The 19,868-nt window shown below is 35.4% G+C and overlaps 1 protein-coding gene across 17 annotated transcripts in view; it reads right to left on the reverse strand.

Moving 5' to 3' along the window:
- Positions 1–19,868, reverse strand: part of X11Lbeta — an 815,486-nt gene that overhangs the window by 235,737 nt on the left and 559,881 nt on the right. The window contains exon 5 of one of the 17 annotated variants that reach the window (XM_073971793.1): positions 14,392–14,432. The exons of the other annotated variants lie outside the window; for them this stretch is intronic. The gene's annotated coding sequence lies outside the window, so the exon portion shown is untranslated. The remainder of the gene's footprint in view (positions 1–14,391; positions 14,433–19,868) is intronic. 17 annotated transcript variants of the gene reach the window in all.

Below are 19,868 nucleotides of genomic sequence, written 5' to 3' on the forward strand. Positions count from 1 at the left end.
ATGATTTGATTGTAAAAAGAATGGGCGAAGGTGGTAAAAAGGTGACATATAACTTGCACTCATGCTTGAATAGAATCTTTGGCATCGAATATTTTGCTGGGAACCTTAGCGAACAAAGAACAATACAAAGGCACTTAAGATATGTCACTTATCATCTTGAGTGGCCGCAAAGTTTGGCTCCTGATAGGATCCTCTTCCATTCCTGTTTTCATCATATGATTCTGAACCGCTTCCCATATCTGAAAAATTTTGGCCAACTTCAACTCCACCTCCAAATTACGCCAAACTCGATTGAGGTCTTCCTTGCTTCATTGTTACACGGATGAACATGTATAGTTGCCAAAAGAATTTCTAATTGTTTTTTATTTGTTACCTTTAACGTAAAACACAAATAAATACAATTGATTATCATTGCAAAAGATTCGTTCTTGTCGATTTTTTCTATAAAAAATGTCCATAGTTACATTTTTTTGTTCAACTCACCTTGATTTCTGTGGTGAGAGAAAATTGCCTCACATTCTCACTTTTTTGACATTTATGATAGCTACTTTTCTCACGAACGTGAGTTTTGTTCTCCCTTATGATGTTTATAATAAGGGAGGAGGCGAGAGTGAGAAAACTCACGGTGAGATGATGTTCATGATTGGGCTGTATATAAAAGATGCATGTGAATTTAAGTCTTTGGTCAACCAACAATTTATAGATGACGACGAAATGTTGATTTCCTTCGATGTTGTTTCTCTATTCCCCAGTGTGCCAATAAACCTTGCGATCAATGCAATAAAAGAACAGTGGAATATAATTAAGGAACACACACAAATTCCAATGCATTTATTTATAGATATACTAACCGTATGTATTAAGGACTCGCGTTACTTCCTATATAATGGCAAAATTTACGAACAATTAAAAGGCGTGCCAATGGGTTCACCAATATCCCAAATAATCGCGGATATTATCATGGAAAAATTACTTGACGAAACCATGCAAAAATTGACTACAAAACCAAGGATTTTGACGAAGTATGTCGATGACATATTTTGCATTGTGAAAAGGGATGAAGTTGACGCTACCCTCAGTCTTTTAAACTCATATAATCAGCAGCTACGTTTCACAATGGAGGCTGAGAAAAATAATAAGTTACCATATCTTGACTCACTTGTAATTAGACAAGGAAATATACTGTTGCTAGATTGGTATCAAAAACCAACTGCGTCGGGAAGAATTATAAACTTTAATTCAAAACACCCACGACGCATAAAAATAAATACTGCTACAAATTTCATACGCAGAGTACTCAATATAAGTGATAGCAAATTCCACGCGAGTAATGAAATCAAAATAAGGAAGATTCTGGCCATGAATGACTTCCCAAAAAAGACTATCAATGAATTAATAAAGCAGGCTAAAACCAATAAAATTTGTCACACAGAACCAAAATCAGAGAAGATTTACAAGAGAGCAACGTATGTGCCAGGTTTCTCTGAACGTTTCTCGAATTCAAATCTATACAGCAGAGAAAAATACCAAATTGCATTGAAAAGCAACAATACCAACAATAACTTTTTCAGCCGCACAAAAGTGAAAATTCCAAACGAAGAAAAATCGAACGTAGTTTACAAGATCAAATGTAATGGCGATATTTCTAATACATGCGAAAAGGTTTACGTCGGGACAACCAAAACAAAATTAAAAACAAGGTTAAGTGGGCATAAATCTGACCAAAGAATAAAGAGCAAACCCATAGAACAAAAAACTGCACTAGCAGCACACTGTGCAGTAACAGGACACACACCTGACTTAAATGATGTACAAATACTGTCACAAGAAAATAACTACAGACGGCGATATATGTTGGAAATGCTCCACATCATTAATGTACCATCAAAATATCGCATTAATTACAAGACAGATACTGAAAATTGTGCTCAAATCTACCGAAGCACTATTGAGAAACACAGAAATTCTTCAGTTGGAAAATACCTTAGAACATGAGTGGAAGTAGAATTTTCGCCAATTTCTTAACGTAAAACAACAAAATGTAATTATTGCTAAATTTATATTTTTGTTATTTAAAGTTTTTCATGTAACAATATGTATTGTTTTTTCTATTTAAAGTCAAAAACCCTGATGATGATCGTCGAGGACGATCGAAATATCGGTAAAATAAAGTGATACATTAAAACCAACTACAAATTGTTGTTTTTTATGTTTTGCATGACCTCAAGCCAAACCAAAACTCCAAGAATAAAAATCAGACATTATAGGTCCACGTTTTGGTTTAAAAAGTTTCAACATATATAAGCTTTTTGAGGACTTTAGTCACCTTTTTCTATCGAATTGGAATGTTGTGTTCCCAGAAGATAGAAAACGTACTTACTATAATTCTTCATATATATATCCAGGTTTGAGTCTACCCACCATGAAGCAGTATTGCGTAATTTTATGTATTTCGAGAGGTTTTGTGTCTTGTCAGAGGATAAAAAAGCTCAAATCGAAAAATTTTAGCTATTAGTCCATGGTTTGGAAACAACAACCATGACGTTCCATGTGAGAATATTTAAGGGTTCTGCAACATCTTCCTTCTCAAGTCCCATATCACTGTTGTCGCCTTTTGGGAAACTTTTAGAGATGGCTATCCAGCAACGGATGAATCGAGATATTGAGGACAGACATATCCTGAGTGATTGCCAATTTGGGTTTAAACCCTGGCACTCTACAACACACGCACTTGCCTGCTTCACAGACTATGTCTATGAAGGGCTCAATAGGAACAATGGAACATTTGGCTGTAAGCCTAGACTTTGCTAAGGCCTTCGATAGAGTATGGCACCAGGTTATTGTGTACAAGCTGCAGTCTTTCGACTTCAGCGAGCACATCTGTAGACTGGTGGCAGGCTTTCTTGAGGGGCGTTACTTCACAGTAAAGGTGGGTGATAAGCAATCTAGTCAGAGACGGGTATTGTCAGGTGTGCCTCAAGGCTCTATCCTAGGGCCCCTGATATACAATATCTACGTAAGTGATATCCCCGGACCCCCTCAGGGGGGCTTGCTACTAATCTATGCGGACGACGTCCTCATAGCATTTAACGGGGCTGTGGCAAATACTCTTAATAGGAAAATGAACACCTATTTGGAAGAATTAAGAGTGTATTTTGATCGATGAAAATTGCGACTAAATGTTGCGAAATGCCAATCCATTGTGCTCACGGGCGCAAGGGGTCTGGTTTATAAAAATTTCCGACAATTTATTCCCAATTTACAAATAGAAAATGGTGTTATACAAACATATAACACGATGAAATATCTTGGAATATTATTCCATGATAGGTTCGATTTTTGCAGACATATAGACTATATCTTAATAAAAGCTAAAAAGATTTATTTTATGTATCACCGTACACTGAATATGAGTGGCGGACTACCTATCCAGGTGAAACTTTTGATACATACCCAGGTCATTAGGCTTATAATTTCATACGCCTTTCCATCATGATTCGGAATTTCGTCCCACCAGATGGAAAGGATACGTATATGGGAAAGAACGGTCTTGCGTGCTTTACGCGGATATCCAACTTACGATGGCACATTTAAATGCCCATCTAACAAATTCGTTTCTGAGAGATCTGGCCTTCGACGAATCGACGGTTTTATGGTCAAAAGTGGTCTAAAATTTGTTGAGAAAATGAAATGATTAAGAACGCATTGAGTAACAACGACAACCGTTTCATTGAATATAAAAGACATCTTTCTCCTGCCGATCTTTTAACACTTCAGGAGGAGGGATTACTTTTTAACAATAATAATCTATTATTCTACCATAGGAGATATAGATCATATAATATTATTGACACTGTATACATTACATCACAGTAATGCATACTTACTTTTGTATATATTTGTAAATATTTGTATATAGTTAATTATAAGATAGTTTAAGTTTAGTTTTAAGATAAGTTTAAGTAACAATAATTTTGAGAGATAGCCTTTTTAATAATCCTATTTTTTGGGCAACATTTAACATGAATTTTAAAAGAAATCAAAATGTGTGAAGATGTACAAGCAGCAAGTCTACTGTACCATTATAACAATAACATAATTGTTATACAACCTGATGTATCTAGGCTTAAGAGATTTTTCTATAATCCCAAGCATTATATTTACTGATTTAAAAATAAGCCAATATTTTTCTTTGTATGAATGAAATGGATTTAATAAATAGCACAATAAAAACTTAAACTTAAAAACTTTCCTTCTCAAGTGCATTTAACTCGGTAAGAAATTTTCAATTTTAAGGGATTTTCCAAGGAAGAAGCCTTAACGTTGATGAAGAACTTAGTTCCTATTTGCTTCGGCCCAGCCGAAACTAATGCCGTTCTTTGTTGTTTACGTGGAAAATTTGCCAAGCCCCTTACATGGCTTTGCAAAAACACATAAATACTCAATTTACCTCTCTATCCATTTAATACATGGTCCACACTTAAAGTTGAAAAGGACCAATGCAACTACCAGTTTTCAACATTCCGGTGTTTAAGGTTATATTCCGACGACATTGACATCATGGATCTAAACTTGAATTTCGAGGTTGTTAATGAGTTTATGTGTCTCACTGAGATTTTGGCCTGATCGAAGAAACTAACCAAGGAACCTTATTTAATTTAATTAATCCAGCTCTATGACCTAAGGAGATTACATTGAAAAATTGATATCTAGCAAAGTCCTACACACATCAACCGCTATGCGACGATCGTTTCGTTAGCTGGTTAGGCAATTTTCGCCATTTGGAGCCCCTATTTATACATCCAAGATTGCAAATTTGAATTTGTGAATTTCAAATTGAAACTTTTTATTTCCAAAGACGACTCATTTGTCCCCCTTCTACTCCAGAAATCAATTTTTCAATATTACATTGATATTACAGCCAATGGTTTTTTCTTACTTAGCGAGATAAAATCAATTAAAAATGATTCCGTATACGATAAGTTTCTATACATTATAAATGAATAAAATTCCAATTAGGATCTTTCCATTTATCGCCTTTTATATACATTTTTTTCTTTTACCCAAGCGTGTCCATTACGGATCATAAAAACTTCATGTTATGGTTATGAATGGCAAAACTTAAATGATTTTATTTTCTCTTTCTGAATTATCTTAACTTTCTATAAATCATTTTTAATGTAACATATTTTGTGGTAAAGCATATGTATATAACTTTGGGTGTTTTTTTTGTGATATGTGTACGTAATTATTTGATTTGTTAAAGCATATTTACACCGCAGTGGCAAAATATTCACGCAGTGAATTTAAAAGCATTTCTATTTATTTTTTTTTATATTTATTATTTTGTAATTTTATGTCAAATATTTATTCGCCACCAACTGAGCTAAGTAAATTTTGCCAATATGTAATTCTCCCATCCATGTGTAAATAAATCACCAAAATGTTTGAGGTAGGAGTAGTAGTTATAGTTGTTTGAACACAAATTATGATTTGGTTAACTATGATTTATTATAGTCATGTAATACACAAATCAAAAGCAGAAACAACCATTACAACAACAACGCCAAAAATTGTGAAACCTCAGTTCAATAATAATTGGAATTGGAAACAAAAAATTGCACAAAAATGCCATTGACGTTGTAATCATAGGAACGGACCGTGGCGCTTCCGTCGTCGCCATCGTTATTAAACCGTCAATAACAATAATTCCATTTATGGCAAAATATAATTCATTTATGGCCAGCGAAAAATGATTTATGTTTCGTAAACGACTTTGTGTGGCATTGCGAATTCATTGGCTACCGCGCGGCGCTTTGGTCTTTCCCAAAGAACATAAAATGTTGTGACATTTGACTTTTTAAGTCAATTAAACATAAAATTATTAAAGTGAATTGGAAAAATTAGTTGCAAACGATTTTTGGGAAACAAAATTTGAATAAAATACGTGACGTATGATACATATATGATTGATGGCAAAGAAAGGTTCTGATTTGCTTACTTAGGCAAAGTCATGGACCTCTCATCTCATCTCAGGAGTTACCATTAACCATTAGTATATACACTTTCATACGACCTAAATGAGCCTCATCGAAATAACGGTTTTAGACCCCGAGCGTGGTTGGACGAAATTCGTTTCTGATAATTTGGAGTCGATTTAGCCAGGTCCGTCCGGCTGTCCGTCTGGAGCGCACGATTCGGTCCAAAATTTGGCCTTTGTAATATTCAATCCACCGTGGTGCAATGGTTAGCACGTCCGCCTTGCACTCAGAAGGTCTGCGGTTCGAATCCCAGGCCAAGCAACATCAAATTTTCAACGATGGCAAAATTCCCCCTCAGTAATGCTGGCGACATTTCCTGAGTATTTAAGCCATGCAAAACTTCTCTACAAGTGGTGTCGTAAGGCACGCCGTTCGGACTCGGCAATAAAAAGTAGGTCCCATATCATTGAGCCAATATGAATCGGCGTGCACTCATTGATATGAGAGAAGTCTCCCTTGTCCCATCTGGGATGTTTGTGGAACAATTATATATATATATATATATATATATATATATATATATATATATATATATATACATATATATATATATATATATATATATATATAATATTCAATCCAAACGTAGATCAAGATCGAAGATGAGCATATCGGTCCACTACTTCAGGTGACTCACCCTCAAAAGTTAAACACTTTAAACACTAAAATTATGCGCAAGATAAATCTTGAAAGCAGTAAACGATTTGATCCATACTTTTCCACATCGTAATATTTCTAAGGGACATATACCGCGTTCCAATATAAACTCTATCGGTCCACTCCTTAGAGTACTTCCCATACAAAATTTTGCAAAAGTTAAGTTTAACAGCTGCTTCCGATTTGCTTTGATTAGTGTTGCAACATCGTGTATTCGCTGCCCCTGTTACGAATATGCAAGTTTTTGCAGGTACAGAACAATACTTCCTGGGAAAAAAGTCCAAAAGCTGTGAAAAACCTCTACGTCCACAATGTGTAGCGCTTGGTGTGCACGACAACTTTGAGTTGGTCCTAACTTTGCATATCTTAATATGTATGAAAATCTTCGATTAAGTTCGAAGATGTTGCTTATTAGTACACAGCTTCCGGCATCTCGCTACAAATGTTCAATTTTTTTTGCCAAAATTGGACACGTAATATCTTCTTTAAGGCTGGTCTGTAATATTTGAAACTCCGAAAGGTTGAATCTCGCAATTATTGTGAAAACCCTTAAATATACTTTGGTACATAAGTTTATATTACTCCTAGGATGTTTGGTATTGAAATGGTTTCACGTTTTGATACCGATTTGCGGTATTTTGAGGGTTTCAGGGTCATTATAGAACTGAAATGGATGAAATTTGGTATTTAGTCTTCGGAGGCGGTACTATCTGATTTAAGATTTTTTGAAGATTTTGACAAATGTGACTTTTTTATAGACTTGGTTGTTTATGTTCTGATGTTCTGACGGAGATATACCCTCATCCATTGATTTTGTATCACGAGTATGCTTTAAAATCTATATGTACCGTAATGTGGGGCTATACCAAATCATTGACATATACCAAATATTTTTAGTAACCAAACTTCTTCATAAAGTACTCGAAATATTAAATTACGTTAAACTACACCTTTTTCAGATGTAATTCGAAACATTTTAGTTGTAATTCGTAATATTTATTTGTAATTCGAGAGTTCCATTTGTAATTCGAATTATTCCCTTTGAAATTCGAATTATTCCATTTGTAATTCGTATTATTTTATTTGAAATTACAAATAAAATAATTCGAATTTCAAATGAAATAATTCGAATTACAAATGGAATAATTCGAATTTCAAGTGGAATAATTCGAATTACAAATGGAATAATTCGAATTTCAAATGAAATAATTCGATTTACAGGTGGAATAATTCGAATTACAAATGAAATGTTACGAATAATAAATAAAATTCTGGCATTACAAGTAAAATAATTTGAATTACATACGAAAAAGGTGTAAGATTGAAGAAAATTTTGAAGAAGTTTCATGGTTATCTTGCCATTTTAGTATTATGCAGGAGACTGTCGCAAACCAATACAGTGCACTGAAAAAAAAGTGTATCTCTGGAATGTGTGACACATATTTGGTAGCGATCTCCTATCAAATAAAAAATTGTTGAGATCCCCTAACACCGGGGTGTTAAGCGACCACGTGCCCATTGGTGTTCTCAAGGTTTGCAGTTAGGGTACCAACTGTATTTGAACGGAGCCTCGTTAATACCTGGGCGACTCCACGAGTAATTATCATGCCCTTTCCGTGGTAAGGAGGCTATGCCACGGTAGCTCCTCCATAACTCAATATCCCATGGGCATTCGAACTAATAATAAAAACCCAAAACCCTCAAAATAAAATTTCGACTGATGTAGGTGTGGATGCCTTGGCACCCTCAGTCTTTTCACTCACAAGTGCAACCTCCTCTTTATCCCTGACAATCACACATATGGACATTGACAACGATTCCCAAAATATTACTGCCAGCAGCTCTAAAGGCGTGGGTACATAAGATACCTCGCCTGCTTGCCTTGCTTGTTTCTGATAAAAGAATAAAAAAGAAAAGGGCAACCCAGTTCGGCCATGCTCGGCCTTGCCAACAGCAAGTCACAGTCAAGTCCGAACTGTCGAAGATGAACAGATGATTGACAGAATAACTAATCACACAAGAATTCGGTGGGCGATCAAGAGTTTCCAGCCTTAAGCCTTTACCTAATTAACTGCGTGCTGCGTGTGCGTTCAAAAAAAAAAAAAAAAAAAAAAAAAACAAAAACAAAAACCAAAACACATGTATTTGTTTTTCTTTTCAATTTGAAATACATGTATTTTGTTTTTGTACTTTTGAACGCACACGCAACACGCAGTTAATTAGGTAAAGGCTTTATAAATCACCGGGACCGGATGGTTTAATACCGGCAATGCTACAGAATGTGGATGAGCCGGCGCTATCAGTCCTGGTAGAAATTTTCAAGGCTTGTTTATTGTTATCGTACACACCTGGTGTGTGGAAGGAGGTAAAGGTGACCTACATCCCCAAAGCGGGGAAGCCAAGTCACACTCTACCAAAGGACTACAGACCAATTAGTCTTTCTTCTTTTCTTTTAAAAACGTTAGAAAGGTTACTGAATCTTGAAATTAGAACACAATTAAACCTCAATAACATCAGCAAATCACAACATGCCTACACTAAAGGCAAATCAGTGGAGACTGCCCTGCATCAGGTGGTCGGGCATGTTGAATAGCATCTGGAAAATTCAGGCTTCACGCTGGCGGCCTTCCTCGATATAGAGGGGGCTTTCAATAACGTGAAGCTTGAATCAATCCACAATGCTCTCAGCAACACAGGTATTTCCTCCATCCTTGTGGAATGGATTGATGAGATGCTGAAAAGTAGAATCATCAACTCATGCATAGGAGAGAGTTCCGTGAGGAAATCTGTTAACAGAGGCACTCCGCACGGAGGAGTTCTCTCACCCCTGTTATGGCTTCTGGTAATAAATTAAATACTTGTGTGCTTCGACCGGCTGAAGATCAAGGTGGTTACCTATGCTGATGATGTGGTTGTGCTGATAAGTGGCAAATTCCTGCCAACCCTGTCTGAGCTCATGCAAAGAGCCTTAGTACAACGTGCAAACTGGGCCCAGAAAAACGGCCTGGGAGTTAACCCGAAAAAACAGAGCTTGTACTATTCACTAAGAAACGCGAAATTCCCAATTTCCAGCCTCCAGTCCTGGACGGGGTGGCCTTGGAACTTTCTACGGAAGTTAAATACCTCGGCACTATTCTGGACCATCGCTTGTCATGGAAAAGAAATGTAGAGGAGCGAACGAAGAAGGAACTCATGGCACTCTACTCCTATAAGAACTCCATTGGGAAAAGCTGGGGATTGAGTCAACAGATCATACACTGGCTGTATGTAACCGTGGTCCTGCCCATACTTACCTATGGTGGACTGGTCTGGTGGCAAGCTCTTGGGAACAAAGCGTTACTCTCCAAATTGTCAAGTGTACAAAGAACCGCGTCACTGCTGATTACACTGTGCAACATTTTTGAGCCAATCGCGTGCAAACAACTTCTGCCCAGAATCTTATGAAAGTAGAGGACCAATAGGCAAAAACCATATTTGGGTTTTGTTTTCTTAGATCGGGTTCGGTTTTTATGGCCTCATCTAAACATGGTTAAAGATCGAATGTTTAAAACAAATCGAGGCTGTATCTCTGAAACCAATACGAATTTTGTTTTGACATCTGCAGCAAACTTGTAGATAAGAGCAAGAAGAAAATATTTGGAGGAATAGTGAACTCGAAAAACTGCATTTATTGCCTCAAATTTTATTATATATCTAAAAATTCTATAATTTGTGTATATTTCCCAGCGTATCTCCCAAAATGTTAAATTCTTTTTAATGTTGCCTTTTGGGAAAATATTCTTTGGAATGTAATACACAACTCTTCAGAACATTATATTGTTGTAAAATGCCTCTATCGCCTTGTTTATAGCACATTTTTCAAGAAAAATTTGGTAAATATTTCAATAATTCATTGAAATCCCCAACATGAGAATAAACAGCTTGTGTGAACATTGTTTGAAATAAGTTTTGTAAAAGGTATGTTATGAAATACCCCTTAAACAAGGTGAAATAACCATTTTAGAGTTTCAGAATATTCTGAAGAATTGATGGTCACATTATTTGGAAAATTTTTAGAATGGTTACTTGTTGCAACTCCCAACAGTTTAGTTGTTAATGACCAGAATTTCAGAAATTATGTAAACTTTTCTATGTTTTAATGAGTTTGATGCGCTAGATGCAGCTTTTCCTAGTTCATCTGTTTGACACATAAGTTCTACTGTTCTACTTTAGGGTTACTTTAGGGCTACAATATTGCTGAAGACTACAAAACAAAATTCTTATTAGTTTCGGCGATTCTCTAACTCATTTTTTGAGTTACCGACAATTGTCGGTAAAATTAAAATGCTTATAATTTCGGTAATTACCGATGTTTTTCGGTAAGTTAGCGACGAACAAAAAGTAGTCGTAAAGTTCTACCGATAGCAAGAGTGTTGTCAACTTTTATTTGAACTTTTCATTCATAATTTTGCGTTTTAATTTTACCGATTTTTGTCGGTAACTCAAAAAATGAGTTAGAGAATCGCACTACCGATCTAAGAACACAAAACCCAATTAAGGTTTTGTAGTCTCAATATGTACTTTCAGAAAATGCCCATTAGAACTTGTTTGCATTTCTAGTATTGCACCGTGTTACCGGATCGATTAAAAGCACTCCTCAAGCTTCTTTAAACATCATCCTGGATCTCTAACCTTTGGATATCTGGGAGTCAGGGTGTTGGCGTGGTTCACACTTTGGACACTCGAATGTCCTAAAACTAATTGATAGTCGACTTGAATTAGGTGACAATGGTTGCGTAAACGATTATATGCCTACCTCATTCAAGTTTGACTCCTTAACCGTTATCTTCCCAAGCAGAGACGCATGGGCTGAGTGCATATCTCCTCTGGACGGTCTGCCAATTTACACAGACGGGTCCAAGATGGAAGAAGGTACTGGTGCTGGCGTCTACTGCGAGAATCCACTAAGTGGCATTGACTACTGCAGACTATGTGAAGATGCGAAGGAGAAAGAGACTGTCGATCATCTGCTTTGTAGGTGCCCCTTGCTTCAGTACGTTTTGACATCACTCGATAGTGCTTATAATAATACCTTATATGCAAAATTTATTTAATCAAAATCGTCACATTTTTAAATGCAATCGAGACTGAATTTATGGTCCCTAATTAGCTGTCCGCCACTGTATATGTATGGGTCTACGACCATTATTTTGATGCGTTACAAACTTTTTGGCCAAAACCAACTTATAATACCCTCCCCACATAGTGGTGTAGGGTATAAACAACAACAATGGGATTAAGCCAGACTATTTTGAAAAACAAAAGGAAAAACTCAAAAGCAAGGATCCATTGAAATGCTGCAGTTTTTGCAATTAAAAAACCAGTATGAAAGGGATGATACCCTACACCACTGTGAATAATTTCGATATAACTTGGCACATTTATTTCTAGACCAAATTCCGTCAAACGATCCAAATTTAATTATACCCTACACTATGTGGGGAGGGTATTATAAGTTGGTTTTGGCCAAAAAGTTTGTAACGCATCGAAATAATGGTCGTAGACCCATACTTATATATACCAAAATTAATGCCTCGACGAACTGAGTCGATCTGGCTATGTGTGTCCGTCCGTCCGTCCGTCCGTCTGTCCATCTAAACTTGTAATCACGCTACAGGTCGCAATTTTAATCGGATCGTCACCAAATTTTGGGTGTTGATGGGTGTCCCGGAATGATTTTGGTGATGGTCGGATAATATTTAGGGGTCGGAATGGGCAAAAACCTATTTGGGGAAAACGACAATGTTTTTTTCCAAACCGAATATCTCAGCATCTATAGGGGGTATACCAAAAGCAAATGGGTATAACTGACAATGAAAGTAGAAAATATTACCTCTTTAACTATGTAAAGTAGGTTGTCGTAGGTGGTCAAACAACGAAGATATCGCAATAGTCGCAAATAAAACCCTACATTTCATTTTTTCGATTTTAATTATAATGACGAATAACACAGCTTTTGTTGGGGACTTATCAAAAACAAAGCTTGGCTATGAAAGCAGAAAATCCCGTCTTTACAATGATGCAAAGTAGGTTAGCGTAGGTGGCCAAATAACGGAGATATCCCAATAGTCGGTAATACATCCCATTTGTCCACTTTTGAGGAAATCACGCTACAGGTCGTAATTTTGATCGAATCGTCACGAAATTTTGGGGGTAAGTGACTACTGATTTTGGTGATGGCCGGATAATATTCAGGGATCAGAATGGACACAAAACTAATTTGCAGAAAAAGTCAACGTTTTTTTCCAAACCGAATATCTCAGCTTCTATAAAGAGTATTCCAAAAGCAAAACCTGACAATGAAAAAGGAAAATATCACATTAACAACGATGTAAAGAAGGTTTTCGTAGAAGGTCAAACAATGGAGATATCGCAATGTCGCTAATCCAACACAAGTTTTAACTTTTGCGATTTCCATTATAATGACGAATATCTCAGCTTTGTTTGGGGACCTTCCAAATGCAAGGCCTGGCTATGAAAGTAGAAAATCACACCTTTACAACGATCAAGGTAGGTTCGATTAGGGGGTCAAACATTTGTCCATTTTTTGTAATCACGCTACAGGTAGCAATTTTAATCGGATCGTCAAGAAATTTTGAGATAACAAGGGAGATATCACAATAGTGGGCAATGTATCCAATTTGTCCATTTCTTGTAATCTGTAGCGTGATTAGAAAAAATGAAAAAACTGGTCGCAATTTTGGATCGGGGCTAATGGGGCTCCCAGAGGGGAATGAGCATATTGAGTTTGCTGAAAGTCAGGTAATATTCCCTAAAAGAAATGTTTACCAGTGAAAACCTTATGCACATGGGTAGTGGTGTACTGTATTACGTAGACGGCCCTGTCCCGACTATAGCCTTTGCTCACTTGTTAAAATTCAATTGTGAGTGTGGGTTGTTGTTGGTGTGTAGTGGTAGGATAAGGTCGGGTTTTAGGAAATTGGAACTAAAGGCAATGAACAGGATACCCTTTGTATTAGGCAAACGGAAAGAGCTAAATTTGGAATGAGGTAACTGATAAAGGGTCAGAACGTTGTACTAAAGGGTTTTTGGAAATTCGAACTAGAAGTGTACGAAATGTACTAAAATTCACTAAATTTGGTACCAATTGTATATTTTGAACGGGTATAGCTAGAATCTGAAATTTGGTGTCGGAATCAAGGTTGGGAAGTGGTGTTTATATAAGGAAATGGTTTTGAAAATTCGTCCTTGCGTGTACGAAAAGTACTAAATGGTACTAAATTTTGTAGAACGGATAGTAGAACGGATGGAGTTGTGTGAACGGATAGAGTTGGAAGCCTGAAATATGGAATTAAGATTACTGTTGAAGTGTAGATTGAGATATGAACATAGTTTTGGAAATTCGTACTTATGTGTACGAAAAATACTTAGTGGTACTAAATTTGGTTTTGGGAGAACGGATAGAGCTGGAAACCTGAAATTTGGAATTAAGATTACAGTTGGAGTGTAGGATTGAAGAAGTTTTGGAAATTCTTACTTATGTGTACGAAGGGTACTGTTAATTTCACATATAGATATGAGAGAAGTCTACATTGGCTCATAGGGAACAATCGAGGAAAATTGTTTTTGTGCATGCCACTAGTTAATGGTTGCTGTCTTCTCTTGTAGATATTATCAGTAACATAATACTCACCACTAAACCTTAGTTGTAAAATTATCTGTAGACGTCCTTACCTATAATGAAAAGAAATATGTTAAGGGCTTAATAAATTGATATTATTTGATCTTTACAGAAAGAAACAAATTTTAGCAGAATATGTAAGCTCTCAAAAAACTTCACTTATGTTAGAAAGTATTTTAATATAACTTCTTAGTAAATGAATCACATTCCACCTCGGCAAGAAGTATTTGTTTACTCTGTATACATACATAAGTATGTATGTATGTATATGGGCAAAATTTTTGAAAATTTAACATAATTGACGCCAAGGTTTACCCTTTTATAACTCGTGAACTGTGGTTGTATATTATACTAATTAAATGCTTTTGGATAAAAATAAATCTTTTTAGACTTGGCAAAAAAATATTAGCCTTAAAAGTTAATTTGCGTGGAAGCTGTGGCTATATTTATGTTGAAAATTAGGTAAAAAAGGTTTGAGCTAAAGTGTCTTTTTTTGTTTTCTCTCTATTTCTGATTAAACCACACTTTTCACGATATTCCTGTCAAAGTAAATGTAGAAGCCAACTAAATAGGGATCATCTCACCAATGTGTAACTTTTCAAAATTTGACCTGGGTCTACCATTAAATGATGCTGACATTTTGAAGTCAGGTTTTAAGTGTTTTTTGAAATTTTCTTCTAATTTCGTTTCGCAAACAGGTTTTACAAAAAATCATATATATGTTTGTAGAACTCCCGATTCTGAGTTATTTGATATATGTGGCGTGAATGTAGCATACACAGCTCCAGAGAAATCTGTACCCAAATACGAAAATTTTGTGCGAACAATTTTCTAAAAATATTTTTTTCGGTCCTAATTTGTACAATTGTCATTTGATTTACTCGTACTTGATTGCAGATTTTAGATTTTTACGTTGCGGATCTAATAAATCATTACTCGTAAAAATCCATCTACTAAAACGCGGGATACGAGAAATTCCAAAGTAGGAAAATCACATAAAATTGTTTATAAAAATATCGCGTATTTTTATCGCGTTTTCTGTGGGTCGTTTCCACTGCAATGCAAAGACTAGTGCCGCATCTTCCTTTTTGCGAAAACAGAGATTTAAAAACTTTACTGATAAGGGAGCTACATTCATTTTATCCCGAAAAATAGTGTGTGATTGATGGCCTTGAAATAGATATACAGTCTGACCTCGATTATCCGTTATGGTCGGGACCGGAGGCATTATTATTTATTAAATTTGTTACAGTAATCCACCAACTTTTAGGAGGATAAATAAATATCATCATCATCATATTCATCTGAATTGACTTTGTCCCATGGTTTTTGTGATACCATAAATACACAAATTGTTTAATACGGTAGAATTTCCAGTTTTCGTTTGTTTACCTTTTGTTTGCTTAATCAGATTCATTGTATTAAGTGTATTTTTACTCCCGAGTAATGAAGTAATGAAGTTTATAACGAAAAAGAGAAGAAATGGAAAAATGTCCAACATTTCTTTTCTATCACGGATAATGGAGGTTCCCGGATAATCGATTCACGGATAATCGAGGTTCAACTGTATATCGATATAGATTTTTATGGTGAACACTGAAATCGGATGCGGACAAAAAATGTATGCGATGTTTTATAGCTTTTTGAACACTAAGATGCAGCCGTTGCTACATCTTTGCCTCCAAATTAAATTTCGAAAAATATATACAACTTAAAACATATGGTCTTGCTGTACATGAAAATGACATCGGGCAAAGTGAGTTTGATAATTACGCGATTTACACGTATTTTAAAATTAATATAAATTAAAATGGGTTATTTGACCTCTATTGCTATTTCAGAAGCTTTGAGGTATATCCTAATCAACCCAATTATCTCCCCAATGGGAAAGCTTTAATATGAATGTCTATAAAGCAAAATCCGTCTATTATATTGGGAGATTTAAGCAAAATGAAGGAAGCATTCCTATAGATTTTTCCAATATTTTCTACTACAAAAAATATGTGCTTATTTTGGCTGTAACATCGAAACTATAATACCAATCTGTACGGTTTTAGTCTCATTTTATTCGCCGTGATGTTTTATGACCGGTAAATGGGCCTTTATTTTGAAAAAAGTTGACTTATATTCGATAATTTATCAATTTTATGTACATTCCGCGAATTCTGACTAACATTTTACATGTATTATGCAATCTACTTGCTGAAGTCCCTTCGAGAGAACTTTTTAGTAACAATTGTGCTCATTAAAATAATTAGCCATTTTTATAATATTTTTCTTAAAAGACGAAATAAAACCGCCGTAACTTTTGTCCGCAACAACCAAAAATTGGGAATTTTTCTTTACCTATGTACCAAAAATTGTTGATGTAGCGCGAAAAAAATTTAACCTTTTTTTGAAATAGAATATGAAATAATTGACAATATTTTTTGTGATATACCCTCGTTAGCATAAATGCTGAGGGTATAATTACTTCGGAGGAGAATATCCACAAACAAAAAAATAAGGGATGAGATTCTGTGGATTCCCCACTAATAATTTCGTTCTTTCAAAATATTAAAACAACAACAATGGAATTAAGTCAGACTATTTTGAAAAATGAAAGAAAAAACTAAAATGCTGTAGAGTTTTTGCAATTAAAAAACGATCATAAATACCCAGAAAAAAAGACATTACCAAATAATGACATTATTCAGTAAATTTTGGCAGTAGTAACTACTTACAAATTGACCGTCAAAGTCATTATTTTTACATGGGGATGTCATAGGAAGGAAGTACTTCCTTAAATATGTTTTTTAAGTACAAATGTGGTTAACCCACATACCGGTAGTCGAAAAAAGCTTAAAAGTATATATTCTATTTTTAGAGCAATTGAGCTGATTTATATTTAAATTCACCACTCCACATTTTTATACCCTACACCACTATGTGGTAAGGGGTATTATGTGTTAGTGCATTTGTATGTAACATACAAAAGGTAGCGAGATAGACCCATAGTTCCTTCTAGGGACATAAATAGAATCACTTTCTGAGTCGATTTATGCATGTCCATCCGTCCGTACGTTCGCAACATACAGGTCGCATTTGTTGACCGATTTCGCTGAAAATTGGGGACTACAACTTTTTAGCCATAGGAAGAACGCTATTGCTTTTGGGGAAAATCGGTTCAGATTTGGATATAGCTCCCATATATATTTTCGCCCGATTTCACGTATTTGCTGCACCAAACACGCTATATACGTCCGATTTTGATGAAATTTTGAATGCGTGACTGAATTCGGTCTAGAAATAACTATGCCAAATTATACCGAAATCGGTTCCGATTTGGATATAGCTCCCATATATAAGTTCGCCCGATTTCACGTATTTTCTGCACCAAACACGCTATATACGTCCGATTTCGATGAAATTTGGAATGTGTGACTGAATTCAGTCTAGAAATAAATGAGCTAAATTATATCGAAATCGGTTCTGATTTGGATATAGCTCCCATATATATGTTCGGCCGATTTCACGTATTTTCTGTACCAAACACGCTATATATTTCCGATTTCAATGAAATTTGGAATGTGTGACCGAATTCAGTCTAGAAATAAATGTGCCAAATTATATCGAAATCGGTTCAGATTTGGATATAGCACCCATATATATTTTCCGCCGATTTCGTGTAATTTCTGCTCCAAACACGATATATAAGTCCGATTTCAATGATATTTGGAATGTGTGACTGAATTCGGTCTGGAAATAAATGTGCCAAATTATATCAAAATCGGTTAAGATCTGGATATAGCTCCGATTTATATTTTACATATTCACAGTGGTGTAGGGTATCATATAGTCGGCCCCGCCCGACTTTGATCCTTTCCTTACTGGTTAGGTATATTTTAGGTTTTCACGGTTTTTCTAGGAACGTGCAAGTCCTATCGAAATGAGACTAAAGAAAATGTTTTAGCAGTGAAAATTCTCTACGTTCTGAAAGGACCCTGAATACAATCGATCTGTTTGAGTAGATGAATGTTTCAATTCACATAGGTTTAGGGTATATATCTATCGGCAAAGCTGATACTTTTTTTACTAGTCAATACCAAACCTCATAGAAGTAATAGTAGCTTTAATATCAAATTATAAATCTCTATCCTAATTAAATATTGTGAGCTGTATTTTAATTTCAACAGATGAGCTTGTCCATATTGTCTTAGAATTTTATGCTGACCAAGAATATATATAATTTATAGGGTCTCCGACAAATATTTTAATGTCTTACAAACGAAATACAGCCTGTGTTAAATGAAACTTGCATCTAGGGACAGATCGATTACCGGTTACACAACCAAAATCGTTTTCCCCAATAATTATGCATTTTGTGAGTTTTCGTAATAGGGTATATAAGGTATATAAGAGTATAACCTGTTACGAAAAACCAAAGCGATTTGACAAGAGACCTAAAACTGAACTTTTCCGAAATTTTGTGTGGGAAGCATTCGAAGCAGTGGGCCGATATTGTCCATGTACGAACCTAATCTATGTCTGGAAGAAATATTACACATGTGCAAAGTATGGAACAAATACTTTTGCGAAAATTTTTTAACTTTTGTGGGGGAAGTACCCAAGAGAGTAGATCGATATGGCCCATCTTCGAACTTAAACTAAGTTTGAACAAAATATTACGAAAGCCATATTTTGTGCCGAATCGATTGATTTTATGGAGATAAACAACTCCAGGAAGTTATGTGGCAGAGCACTATGAATAGCAGGTACCAAATCCATTTACTTACATGCATCGGATGTTTTTAATTAAGTATTTCATTAAGCCAATTAAACTCCACACCAACACCACAACTTCGATGTGAAAAATTTTTTGATTTTTTTGGGATGTTATAAAAATGAAACGTTTGGTTTTTGGCCTGTATCTTTATTATAAAACTTTATTACAAAACAATTATAATTAAAGCTTTATTATAGGCAAAATAAATTATGCTGAAATGCTGTGCTAATTATGTGACAGACACTGTACATATAAATAATTCAATTATAAACATTTCCGATATACATACATGTGTATGTATAAGAAAAACTTTTTAATTAAAAAATCTCAACAAATACAAAACAAAGCAACAGCAAAAAAGGACAAGCTACCAACCAAATGAAAGTGTCCATTACAATTATTTGTATTTGAGTAGAAAATAACGAGAAGGGGCGGACGAGATTGGTGGCAACATACTGGGGCTATGTCTTAAGCATCATGTTGTGCCAACAATTCAAATGATATTCGCCGCAGCAACACTATATCGAACATATGGTTGAATAAAACTAAAAGCATCATATTGCTACAAACACATTCACACTTTGAGATTGAAAGAGCCTTGAACTGATTGCTGGTGGTTTTTCCATAGCAATCACAGCAATACACAAACAGCCAGCTAGCTAGCTAGCCGGTAAGCCAGCATGCATCGTCGTCATCATCAGCATCACTGTATTGTTCAGCAGGG

Source organism: Musca autumnalis, unplaced genomic scaffold (assembly GCF_047663935.1).
Source record: "Musca autumnalis isolate F117 unplaced genomic scaffold, ASM4766393v1 scaffold_3, whole genome shotgun sequence".
Lineage (NCBI taxonomy): Eukaryota > Metazoa > Arthropoda > Insecta > Diptera > Muscidae > Musca > Musca autumnalis.